The sequence below is a fragment of the Enhydra lutris genome, unplaced genomic scaffold (genome assembly GCF_002288905.1).
Source record: "Enhydra lutris kenyoni isolate GAN:26980312 unplaced genomic scaffold, ASM228890v2 scaffoldscaffold22, whole genome shotgun sequence".
Classification (NCBI taxonomy): domain Eukaryota; kingdom Metazoa; phylum Chordata; class Mammalia; order Carnivora; family Mustelidae; genus Enhydra; species Enhydra lutris.
Window position 1 is genome coordinate 16,677,281 of NW_019154106.1, and position 12,816 is coordinate 16,690,096.

General features: G+C 38.4%; 1 protein-coding gene across 1 annotated transcript in view; it reads right to left on the reverse strand.

Annotated features, from left to right (window-relative positions):
• Positions 1–12,816, reverse strand: part of LOC111149449 (chromosome unknown C11orf49 homolog) — a 190,880-nt gene that overhangs the window by 90,095 nt on the left and 87,969 nt on the right. The window lies entirely within an intron of this gene.

Genomic DNA, 12,816 nt, shown 5'->3' on the forward strand with positions numbered 1-12,816 from the left:
AAAAAAAATGTAGGCATGTTTGAACTGGAACTGAAAAAGCAATGGCAGAAAAAATTTATGGAGTAGAGGACCATATAAAGGCAAGGCACAAAAATGTCCTGAGATGTTGTGTAGATAAGCACTAGCAGTTAAAATTAGGGAAGCCTTATTTCAAAACACCGTAGGTTAAGTGTTATACACATTGATATGGACTGTCAATCTTATTAGGATAAGACTTTTAGATTGCAGGGGTGCCTGGGTGGCTCAGTCGGTTAAGCATCTGCCTTTGGCTCAGGTCATGATCCCAGGGTCCTGGGATCGAGCCCCACACCAGGCTGCCAGGCTCAGCAGGGAGCCTGCTTCTCCCTCTCCCTCTGCCTGTTGCTTCTCCTACTTGTGCTCAATCTCTGTCAAATAAATAAATAAAATCTTAAAAAAAAAAACAAGAAATCTTTTAGATCGCTAACCTTTCAGAGTTACTTGCTGAGATATCAGTAGTGATACCAGAATTTATTCTTTCACGCTAAAGTCTTCTGACACAAGGCAGTTGTCAGAACAACAGTCAGTGAAAACACTTGTTATTATTTCTACCTTAAATAAATTCATTAAACATAGGTTTATGAACTTGGAAATCTTGCTGATATTTTAGATAAATCAAATAGCTCAATTAAGGCTTATAACACTGCCATACTTATAGCCTCCGATAAAATGTTAGTGATGAATCAAAACAGGATTTGGACAGCATGCAAAACAGAATTTTTCTGTGCTGAACCTGTGAGTAAAAAGATGGCCTTGGTATTAGTCTGCTTGAACTGCCATAACAATACCATAGACTGAGTTGCTTAAACAACAGAAATTTATTTTCTTCCAGTTCTGGAGACTGGAAGTCCAAGATCAAGGAGCTAGCAAGGTCGGTGTCTGGGAGTATCTCTCTTTGGTTGCAGAAGGCCACCTTCTCATTGTGCCACCACATGGCAAAGAGAGCGCGTAGGTTCTCTGGTGTTTCTTCTTGTAAGGACACTAATCCTTTTGGATCAGGACCCTATTCTTATGACCTCACATCACCTAATTTACATTTTTGTAGAACCTACTTCCAAATACAGTCACCTTGGGGTTAGGGCTCCAAAATATGAATTTTGGGGCACACAACTCAATCGATAGAAACCTCTGAGGTATCTGATTTTCTCAAGAAATAACACCATTAATAAACTCATATGTAACATTATAAGACACATTTATTTTTCTCCAAACAATAAAGTTTTCAAACTAGCTGAGAAAATTAATTGGTTTCTCCAAAGTGATTATTCATCAATTAGGAATGTGGCCAATTGTTAGGTACATTAGTTACTCAGCTTTGACACAATAATTTACTATCACTGCATTTTGAATATTTAGACATATAACTAAACTAATTCAGTTTTTTTTTTAAGATTTTATTTATTTATTTGACAGACAGAGATTACAAGTAGGCAGAGAGGCAGGCAGAGAGAGAGAGGAGGAAGCAAGCTCCCTGCTGAGCAGAGAGACCAATGCAGGGCTCGATCCCAGAACCCTGGGATCATGACCTGAGCCGAAGGCAGAGGCTTTAACCCACTGAGCCATCCAGGTGCCCCTAAACTAATTCAGTCTAACAAAAAAAAAAAATTTTTTTTGACTAGATGTCAAGATGTGAAAAACAAAGCTATAAGTATCTGAAGTGAATTATCTGCATGAATCACAATTTTCTTGACAAGCTTTTATCTCAAAACCAAATACTGGAAAGTTTTCCCCCAACATCAGGAACAAGACAAGGATGCCTGCTTTTGCCACTTCCACTCAACACAGTACAGGAAGTTCTAACCAGAGCAATTAGGTAAGAAAAAGAAATAAAAGGCATCCAAGTTGGAAAGGAAATGGTAAAACTATCTCTGTATGAAGATGACATCATCTTCTGTGTAGAACCTTAAAAATCTCTCTCTCTCTCTCTCTTTCTCTCATACACACACACACACACATTTTTACAACTAATAAATGAATTCTGCAAAGATGGAGGATACACAATCAACACACAAAAACCAACTACAGTTCCATAAAGTAGCAGTGAAAAATGTGAAAAGGAAACGAAGAAAAATAGTTCCATTTACAATTGTATGAAAAGACTAAAATACTTAGGAATAAATCTGACCAGGGAGGTGAAAGACTTGCATATTGAAAACCATAAAACACTGCTGAATGAAATTAAAAAAGAAAAATCATAGGCCTAAAATGGTGTCACTTAGATTAAGGTCCTGTGTCAGTAAACCAAGACTTAGTACCTAACCTAACTGCAGTTTCAACCCCCCAGGAATGTAACTTTTAACCAGTCAATATGGGAGTCACCTGGCAAAGAGGAGGAAATTTACTGATATATCTCTTCCAATCCCCTTAGGAGGGTGACCCTTGCTTTAAACAGTGGATTCTTCAATAATAATTTCCTTCTTTCTGCTCCCTGTTTATCTTTAAAAGCCTTTCTTTTTCAGCAGCTCAGTGAAACTCCCCTCTACATGCTAGATGGGATGCTGCCTGATTCATAGATCTATTATTTTTTAAAAGATTTTATTTATTTATTCATTTTAGAGAGAGAAAGTACACAAGAATGAGGGGAGAGAGGCAGATGGGAAGGGCCAAAGGGGGAGAGACAGGGACAGGCAGACTCCTGCACTGAGCACATAGCCAGATTCGAGACTCAATCCCACAATCCCGAGATCATGACCTGAGCCAAAACCAAGAGTAGGAAGCTCAACCAACTGAGCCACCCAGGTGCCCCTATGAATCTGTTAATAAAGTCAATTAGTTCTTTAAAATCTACTTGGTTGAATTTTTGTTATTTAACAGAAGAATTAACATTGTTAAGATGTCAATACTATCCAAAGACATCTACAGATTCAACACAATCCTTATCAAAATCCTAACAAACTTTTTCACAGAAATGCTATAGCTGATCCTTGAGTTTATATGGAATTACAAGGGGCCCAGAATAGCCAGGACAACCTTGAAAAAGAAGAATGAAGTTGGAGGACTCAAACTACCTAACTTTGAAACTTCATACAAAGCTACAGAACTTAAAACAGTATGATACTGGCATAAAGACAGATATATAGACCACTCGAATAGAATATAGAGCCCAAAAACAAATCTTCAAAGGTATGGTCAATTGATTTTCAACAAGGATGCCATTCATTGGGGAAAGAACTATTCAATAAGTCTTTCCAGCAAGTGGTGCTGGGGAAAACAGATACCTGCATGTAAAAGAAGGAAGCTGGTCCACACCTTATACCTTATACAAAAATTAACTCAAAATGGATCAAAGACCTTAACTTTAGAGCTAAAACCATAAAACTCTTAGAAGGAAACAACCCAATGTTCTCATGACACCGAATTTGACAATGATTTCATAGATAGAACATCAAAAGCATGGGGAACAAAAGAAAAAATAGATAAACCGGGCTTCATCAAAATTAAGACCTTTTGTGCACCAAAGGATACCATCAAGAGGGCAAAAAGATGGGGGCACCTGGGTGACTCAGTCATTAAGTATCTGCCTTCAGCTCTGGTCATGATCCCAGGGTCCTGGGATCGAATCTGATATCAGGCTCCCTGTTCAGGAACCCTTGTGCACTGTTGGTAGGAATGCAAACTGGTGTAGACACCACCAGTTTGGAAGTTCCTCAAAAAATTAAACAGTAATTTTATGACAGTATGGATGTTCCTCAAAAAATTAAAAATAGAACTGCCCTATGATCCAGTAATCACACTACTGGGTACAAAAACACTAATTCAAAGGGATATATAAGCTCCTAAATTTACTGCAACATTATTTACAATAGTCAAACTATGGAAGCAATCCAAGTGTCCATCCATAGATGAATGGATAAAAAAGATGTGGCATATATCTACACACACACACACACACACACACACACACACACACACAGGAATATTATTCAGCTATAAAAAATAATGAAATCTTGCCATTTTCAATGGCATAGATGGAGCTAGAAAGTATTATGCTAAAGAAAATAAGTCAGTCAGAGAAAGACAAATACCATATGATTTCACTTATATGTAGAATTTAAGAAACAAAACAAATGAGCAAAGAGGGGAAAAAAAGAGAGACAAACCAGGACACAGACTCTTAACTATAGAGAACAACAGATGGCTACCAGAGAGGAAATGGTTGGAAGGATGGGGGAAACAGGTGAAGCTGATTAAGAATACACTTATCCTAATGAGCACTAAGTAATATATAGAACTGTTGAATCACCTTATCGTACACCTGAAACTAAAATAACACTGTATATTAACTACACTGGAATTAAATTTTTTAAAATGCAACTGGTAAAAAAAAATAAAAATCCAATAGCCAATAAGTACATGAAAAGATGTTCAACATCATTACTCATTGGGGTCATGCAAATCAAAACATGGAAAATCAGTACATGGAAAATCAAATCAAAACATGAGATATGATTTCATACCCATTTGGATGCCTTTTATCAAAACAACAGGAAATAGCAAATGTTGTTGAAGATCTGGAAAAACTGGAATCCTTGTGAATTTCTTGTAAGAATGTAAAATGGAAAAGAGTATGGCAATTCCTTAAAAAGTTAAACATAGAATTGTCATATGACCCAGCAATTCTACTCCTAAGAATATAGTCACGAATCAAAGATAGGAACTAACACAGATACTTGCACACCTATGTTCAAAGCCGTGTTATTCACAATAGCCAAAAGGTAGAAGCATCCCAAGTGTCTGTTGACAGATGAACTGACAAACAAAATATGATATATATACACAATGGATAGAAAGGAATGAAATTCTGACACATACTACAACATGGATGAACTGTGAGAACATCATGCTTTGTGAAATAAGCCAGATACAATGGGACAAATATCATGTAATTCCATCTATATGAATACCTAGAATAGTCAAAGACATAGAGACAGAAAATAAAATACTGGTTATTTGGGGCTAGAGGATGGGGAAATGGAGAGTAATTTTTTTAATGGGTAAATGTTTCAGTTTGGGAAGGTGAAAAAATTAGAGAGATGAATGGTGGTGATAGTTGCACAACAATGTGAAGGTAGTTAATACCACTGAACTGTATGTACATTCAAAAGTGGTTCAAATGGGTGCTGAGTCGGTTAAGCATCTGACTTCAGCTCAGGTCATGATCTCAGCATCCTGGGATTGAGCCCCACATTGGGCTCCACGCTCAGCAGGAAACCTGCTTCTCCTTCTCCACCTGCCCCCTGGCCCCCAGCTCATGCTCTCCCTCTCTCTCAAATAAATAAATCAAATCTTTAAAAAAATGGCTAAAATGTTAAATTTTATGTTATTTATATTTTATCACCAAGAAAGATTTCTCTATTTATTATTTTTTTTAATTTTAAAAAAAGATTTTATTTATTTCTTGGACAGAGAGAGACACCGTGAGAGAGGGAACACAAGTAGGGGGAGTGGGGGAGGGAGAAGCAAGCTCCCTGGTGAAGGGAGCCCAATGTGGGGCCTGATCCCAGGACCCTGAGATCATGACCTGAACCGAAGGCAGACGCTTAACGACTGAGCCAATCAGGTGCCCCGAGATTTCTCTATTTAAAAAAGTGTCTAGAATGTAAATTTTATGTTATGTATATTTTACCACAATCAAGGGGTAAATATATTTTAAAACCCTTATTCCTAATTTCAACACAAGATGACTTCTAAGGTCCCTTTAAATTCTAAAATTTTTTGAGACTTCAAGATAACAAGGAGAAAAGAGAAAGAGAATCTAGTCAAAGAATAAGTTCCTGACTCCTCATTCAGAATTAAGAGTGTAACTCTACCTTTCAAGTGATTATAAATGGACCAAGAAGTCCTAGCAATGGTAGCAAACTCGAATGCCTACAGAGGCCAGGCAGGAAACATAAGCAGATGAAGCAAGGCAGCTGGGGACGGTGGCAAATCTGAGGCCACCCTACGCCCTGTCTAAAGGGAGCAGCTGTAACTCTCCCCTGGCAAACTGCCTCTCTGTTGGAATGTGGGCATGGTATTGGGATGATTTTCCATTCTTCAAGTGAAATTGAATAGAGATTTTTACGTTAAATGTTGGCATCTAATTTTAAAAAATTATTTTTTAAAAATTTTTATTACTTTTTTAAAGTAGGCTCCACACCTAGTGCAGAGCCCAGCACAGGGCTTGAACTCACCACCACGAGATCAAGACCTGAGCTGCAATCAAGAGTCAGAGGGTTAACCGACTGAGCCACCTAGGTGCCCCCTAAAAAAATTATTTTTAATACTGCTAGCCAAAGAAAACGTAACTGCAGGCCAAGGCACGTGTTGTCAGCTGACCCACTACCAGTTTGTGATTTCTTTCAGAGCATAAAGGCACGACCCAGAATACAAAAGAAGAGGAGGCAGTACTAGTTACATCCTTGTCAATGTTTGAATCTTGCATTCAGATCATGGGGCACACAGGAGGTTCAGTTGGTTAAGTGTCCAACTTGATTTCAGCTCAGGCCATGATCTCAGGTCGTGAGACTGGTCTCAGTGCTGGGGATGGAGCCTGCTTGAGATTCTCTCTCTCCCTCTCCCTCATCTCCTCCCTTCAATCCTCTCTTTCTCTCTCTCAGAATAAATAAATAAAGTTTGCATACAGACCATGATCTAAATCTTTTTAATCCTTGTTTGGAAGCACCAGAGGGGACTGAACATTATTTTACTTAGATGTTGACTGATACTGTATAGCTTTGAATGGGCCATTTTTCAGTGGGGCATTTTGAATGTGAGGTTTATGCCTTACCTACAGTTGGTGACCAATAAGGAGTAGCTATTATCATTTTAAATCAAAGCCCCAACACAAAATTGAAGAGTATAAAGCTCTTCGGAAACAAACCTACCCTCCAATATAAGAGATAATAATATAATCCATTCAATAATCACAGATTATTGAACAGTGATTGGGAAGTGGTGAACCTTCATATTAAATAACAAAAAAGAAATAACTTACATTTACATAATATTTACATAATATTTACAAATAATAATTTACAATAATTTAGGAGCTAGGAATGTAGTTATTGGCAAAACAAACAAGGTTCTTGCCCTCAACAAGCTTACAGTTTAATAAGGGAGGCGGACATAAAGGAGAGTCATCCAAAAAACACTTAGCCAGCAACTGTAATAAGCAGTCCGATTAAAATGATGGATGATTTGCAGAAGAATAATGAAGGGATCTAATTCAGATGAGGAAGGGCGGGGCAAAGAAGGTCTTTAAACTAAGACTGAAAAGGATAAAGAGAGGTTAGCAACCTAAGGGTATTATGCATGGAGGGCGAGGAGAGTTGGGTGGGAAAGGACGTGGTGACAAAAGCATTCCAGGAATGCTTGTGTGACATGTGTGATAGCCCCAAATAACCGAAATAGGAAAAAAAAAAAAAAAAAAAAGGAACATTAAATAGAGGGAAAGATTAAAGTTACTGGAGGTAGCGAGGTAAAAGATTCGAGGGGACATCACGAGTCAATGTTCTCCCTGGAGGAAAGGTTTTGAAGAAGGAAGTAAAGATGGAAAAATAAAAGAAAATTAGAATTGAGAAGAAATACGTAGAACAGAAGACAGGAAGCAGGAATTGAAGGTTGAAGAAATTGTTTATTGGCCACAACAGGTTTCTGGGACAAATGGGGAGCCGTGGAGCTCTGGTGGTAGCTGGCACAGAGGAGTGGCTGGAGGAAACCACAGGACTGAAGAGATTACGTGGAAAGATTTTTGTTTGTTTGTTTTAAAAGTGACAAAAGTAACAAATGCTCTTTAATATTTCAAACAAGACAGCCACCCATTCCTGCAGCGAGCACTGTTAATCCTCACAGAATGGTTTTTAGTGGTGAGGATGAGGATTAGGGACAAGCAAAATCAGGTGGAAGTCTGAGGCAGTTACACAGAGAAGCCAGACCAAAACCTTTATTTCAGCCTAAACTGTCTGCATTTTCCCTTGAGATCACTTTAACCACCATAACTTTAGCTATTTTAGGAAAAGCAATTTTTATCAGATGATTATATAGACCGATTACAAGTCTCTGATTCGTAGACTGTGATCTTTCATAAATAAGGGATTTTTTTTCCAATTCTCTGATTATCAGACAACAAACTCCACGAGATCAAGAATTTCTGCTTTCACTCACTGCTTTATCACTAGCAACGAATGCATAAGTGTTTGTTGAATGAATGAATATACCTACATTACGAAGACAAATCACAGTGAATTCAGAGTAAAACATAAAAAATGAAAAAACTGAAGAAAAAAAAAGAAGGAAAGAGAAAAAGAAGAGAAGGATGAAACTGGCAAGACTTTAGATTCTGGCATTCATTCTTGACCCTTCTCTCCTACACTTGCACTCAGTCAATCAGCAAGTCCTGTCAAACCAACCTTAAAGAGCTATTCATCTCCCTGCCACTTCTACTGGCTCCGAACTGGTCTTACTACCTGACTTCCCTCCCATTTTTCATATTTTTGCCAGTTTCCTATGGGAAAATACCAACAAATCGGTACGGTTCAACTGAGTGGGATGATGTTTCCTTCTTATGTACTACACACCAGCCACAATGAACTTCTTACAGTTTCTCACTAGGAACCATAGTGTTTCATGTCATCATCATACTTTCAAAAATCTTGTTTTTTCTTTTTATTTCTTGTTAGAATGTACTCCTTATTTGCTTAATAGTTTTCCACTACTCCAAGATCCCTCCCAACTGCCTATTCCTTTATAGCCTTTCCCAGCTTCTGCTGAAGAACTATTTCCTCCCTTGTACTATCATTGAATCTTATATATGGCTTTAATGATCACTTACACTCCAGGGAAACTATTCGAGACTACTCTACTGAAATATGAGCTCCTTGAGGGCTAGTATTGTCATTTATTCAGTTGTATTTCAAGCACCTCGCACACTATCTGATGGAGAACACATTAAAAAATAATACTCCCTCTCGTCAACTTTCTGGCTTCTTTAGCATTGGTGTTTTCACTTACTAGGTCTGTGATCTAGAACAAGTTCTTTAACTTTCTGAATCTCAGTTTCATTTTCTGTGAAAAAGTGATAAGAATATTATCTACCTAACACATAGGATTGTTGTAAAGAAAAATTAGATATTCTACATATGAAGCAACTTCATAAATGTTAATTGCTGTCATCATTTTCATTTTTTATATTATATTTTTTAATCTAGAAATTTCTTTTGCATCTTTTTTTTTTTAAAGATTTTATTTATTTGTCAGAGAGAGAGAGCGAGCACAGGCAGACAGAATGGCAGGCAGAGGCAGAGGGAGAAGCAGGCTCTCCGCCGAGCAAGGAGTCCGATGCGGGACTCGATCCCAGGACGCTGGGATCATGACCTGAGCCGAAGGCAGCTGCTTAACCAACTGAGCCACCCAGGCGTCCCACTTTTGCATCTTTTAATAACTTCCATTTATCTCCTAATCACAGTCATGTTTCCCTTTACATACTTGAGCATATTTATATAATCAAAAATAACTGTTTGAATATCCTTGTTAGCTAATTCTATTATCTCTGTCTTTTTTGGGTCTGTGTTTCTACTGACTAATTTTTCTCCTGGTTATGGGTCATAAGTTCTTGCTTCTTCTAATGTCTGAAAATTTTTAACTGGATGCCAGACATTGTTGATTTTATGTTATTAAATGCTAGATTTTACTGAGTTCTTTTAAAGAGTACTGAATTTTGTTTTGGTATACAGTTAAATTATTTGCAGATAGACCCATCCAATCCTTTTTGTTTTTAAGCTGCTGAGGGCCCTATCCAGTGTCCATGCCCTATGTACTTTGAGGTTTCTCCACTTTGGCTGGTAGCAGCGTGAACTATTCCTGGCCCTGAGTATACTCCAGGAATTGTTGGGCCTACTGTTTTCTGGTGGTTCTTTTTCCAACCCACACATGTGCAGAGTTTGTAGCCAGAGACTCAAATACCCGCTCGCAGCTCTCTGGAGCTTACTAAGCAACTCCCTCCTCTTTGGTACTCTGCCCTGCAAATTCTGGTCACTGTGGCCTCTCCAAACCCCAATCTCTGCCTCCTCAACTAAGTAAGACTGCTGTGCTCTTTGGATCTCCTCTCCTATACTGTTGCTTGGCATCTGCCCCTCAGAGACCACAGCCCCAGATTAACTGTTGTTCAATGTCTGGAAGAATTGTTTCAGATACATTGTCTGATTTTCTAGTTGTTTATGGCACGAGGACAATTCCCTAAGTAAGTACTACTTCATGGGCAGAAGAGGAAGTAGCTCTTGTTCTTTTATTAAATGAAATACACAAACATATGTGTGCATGTGTTTGTTCATTTGTAAAAGCATAAAGCTCAAAATTAAATTCTAACAAACTATAAAAATAAACTGTGGACAATAGCTCTTTTGAGCCAATATTCCTAAACAGAATTGAAGATTTACTTCAGGGAATTTTAATCTTTGCCAGACTTGGAAAATTCAGATTAATCTTTCACACTGAAAGAAATACCAAAGTGAGAAGTTGAATTTTAAAGGCTTATTACATATGAATAGATCTTTTTGCTTCCAAGACTCTAAAGTTGCCTAGATAGCAAGACATTCACTATAATCTTCATGAGGTTATTTGAATTTCAGACATGGGAAAATTAGCATCATTCAGTACTCAGTCGTGCAGAAATGACACTGCGTCCCTATACGTGCTAAAAACTGGGATAAATGGTTTTTTGCCAGAAAGCATCAGGTCCTTAGTTTTCAACAGGTGGCTTTGTTTTTAGATATGTTATGTTGGAACTCTGCTCTTCTTGTGCTGTTTCCCAGAAGACCTAGTTTCTTCCTGATAATGCTAAAATAGGTACAAGATGTTCTAAGGAAGTCATCTGCGGAAGAACAATATAGATCATCTCCTCTGAGTAGGAGTCAGGTACGTGGCATTCAGTTGAAAAAATGGGGCTTAATAAGTACTTTATTTTGGAACTTTGCCTCTGAGTGTTTTTGCTCATTCTGGATTAAAATTGGGAACACTCTGGGACTGAAAGATGTTCTAAAGTTTCCTGGAAGAAACTGAGAATATATTAAAATGACTTAACCAAAGATTTTAGGATCACCTAGCTGCAAATGTTGCATTTGGTATTTAAGAAATCGGAGGCTGTCTGATTAAGAAGCCTAACAATAAATATCCAGCATAAAATCCAGGTCTTGTTTATGGCACGGGAAAAACAGGGAGAACTTGGAGCAGCTTCCTCTTAGCAGCTGGATGAATCACTGGCAGCTGCTGTAAAAAAGGTAAAGAAACCTACATCTGTTCAGAGTCCAAATGCTATATGGATCCCTTGTGATAGTAAATAAATTCTGGAAGAGGCCCCACTTCTAAATCAGGAAAAGAATTAAGGAGATCTAAAAACTGCTTTTCCATAGTTATCTCCATGTGCCTATTCCACAAAAACCAGCTCTAGCTGTATGCACCATTCTTCAAAATAGTGAGTATTCAATCAAATATTTATGGACTGACTAAGGGACTGGGAAAGGATTGGGAAAAACAGGTTCAGATGCAATACTACAAACTTTACCTGTATACTCACGGCTCCCAGTTTTTTGTATGTAGAGGCTGATGGGTTGTTTCTCTGAGGTAGTTCACTTAAAATTGAGTCCACTTCGATTTTTGTCCACTAGTGCATGTAGTCTATAGAGGAGATGATCTGATTCTCAGTACACTAGATATTTATGTTCAATAGTGTAATTGAGATGGATAATCTCTTGAGTTACATGTCATAGAAGCTGTGATTAGAGTAATAAAAAGAATTGGGGCGCCTGGGTGGCTCAGTGGGTTAAAGCCTCTGCCTTCGGCTCAGCTCATGATCTCAGGGTCCTGGGATCGAGCCCTGCACTGGGCTCTCTGCTCAGCGGGGAGCCTGCTTCCTCTTCTCTCTCTCTGCCTGCCTCTCTGCCTGCTTGTGATCTCTGTCTGTCAAATAAATAAATAAAATCTTAAAAAAAAAAAAAAGAATAGAAACAGCATATTAGCATATTAGTAAATCTGGGTTTGGCTCTCATTATCTCTCACCACTCCAAGTCTCCTAACTATACTCTCTGCCTCCAGACTCACCCTCTAAGTCATTTCTTTTCTTTTTTTCTTTCAAATATTTTATTTATTTATTTGTCAGCAAGTGAGAGAACACAAGCTGGAGGAGCCACAAAGGGAGAGGGAGAAGCAGGCTCCCTGCTGAGCAGGGAGCCCAACACACGGGGCTCAATCCCAAGACTCAGAGATCATGAACTGAGTCGAAGGCAGACACGTAACCAACTGAGCCACCCAGGCGCCCCACCTGCTAAAGCCATTTCTATACTGTCTTCCAAATGATCTTTCTAGAACTCAGATATCATCACATCATACTTCTGAATAAATTCCTTTAACCTACAGAATAAAATCCAACTGCTTTTTTTCTGGCAAAAATGGTCTTTCAGGACCTAACTCTTCTATTCCTTCACAGGTTCATCTCCCCTGACCCCCTTCACAAACTCTAGCCATTCTGATCTTCTTGATGTCTTAAGTATTCCAGGTTCTTTTATGCTTCTACACCACAGCATACGCTCTGCCTAGAATGTCCTTCTTTTCTTTATCCATGTAGATAACTTCTACTCTTCCTTCCCAAATTAGACCAAACGACCAGTTCTCAGGAGAACATTCTCTAATCTGCTTGGTCCCCTTTCTCTAACAACAGTGTCCCCAACCTACCCCCACCCTCCACTCTGGAGTTTCCTTCTTTGTATTCATATCATTTCTTCAGTTTGCTGCATGTATTTCAATATTTGCGAAGAGCAAAAGCTC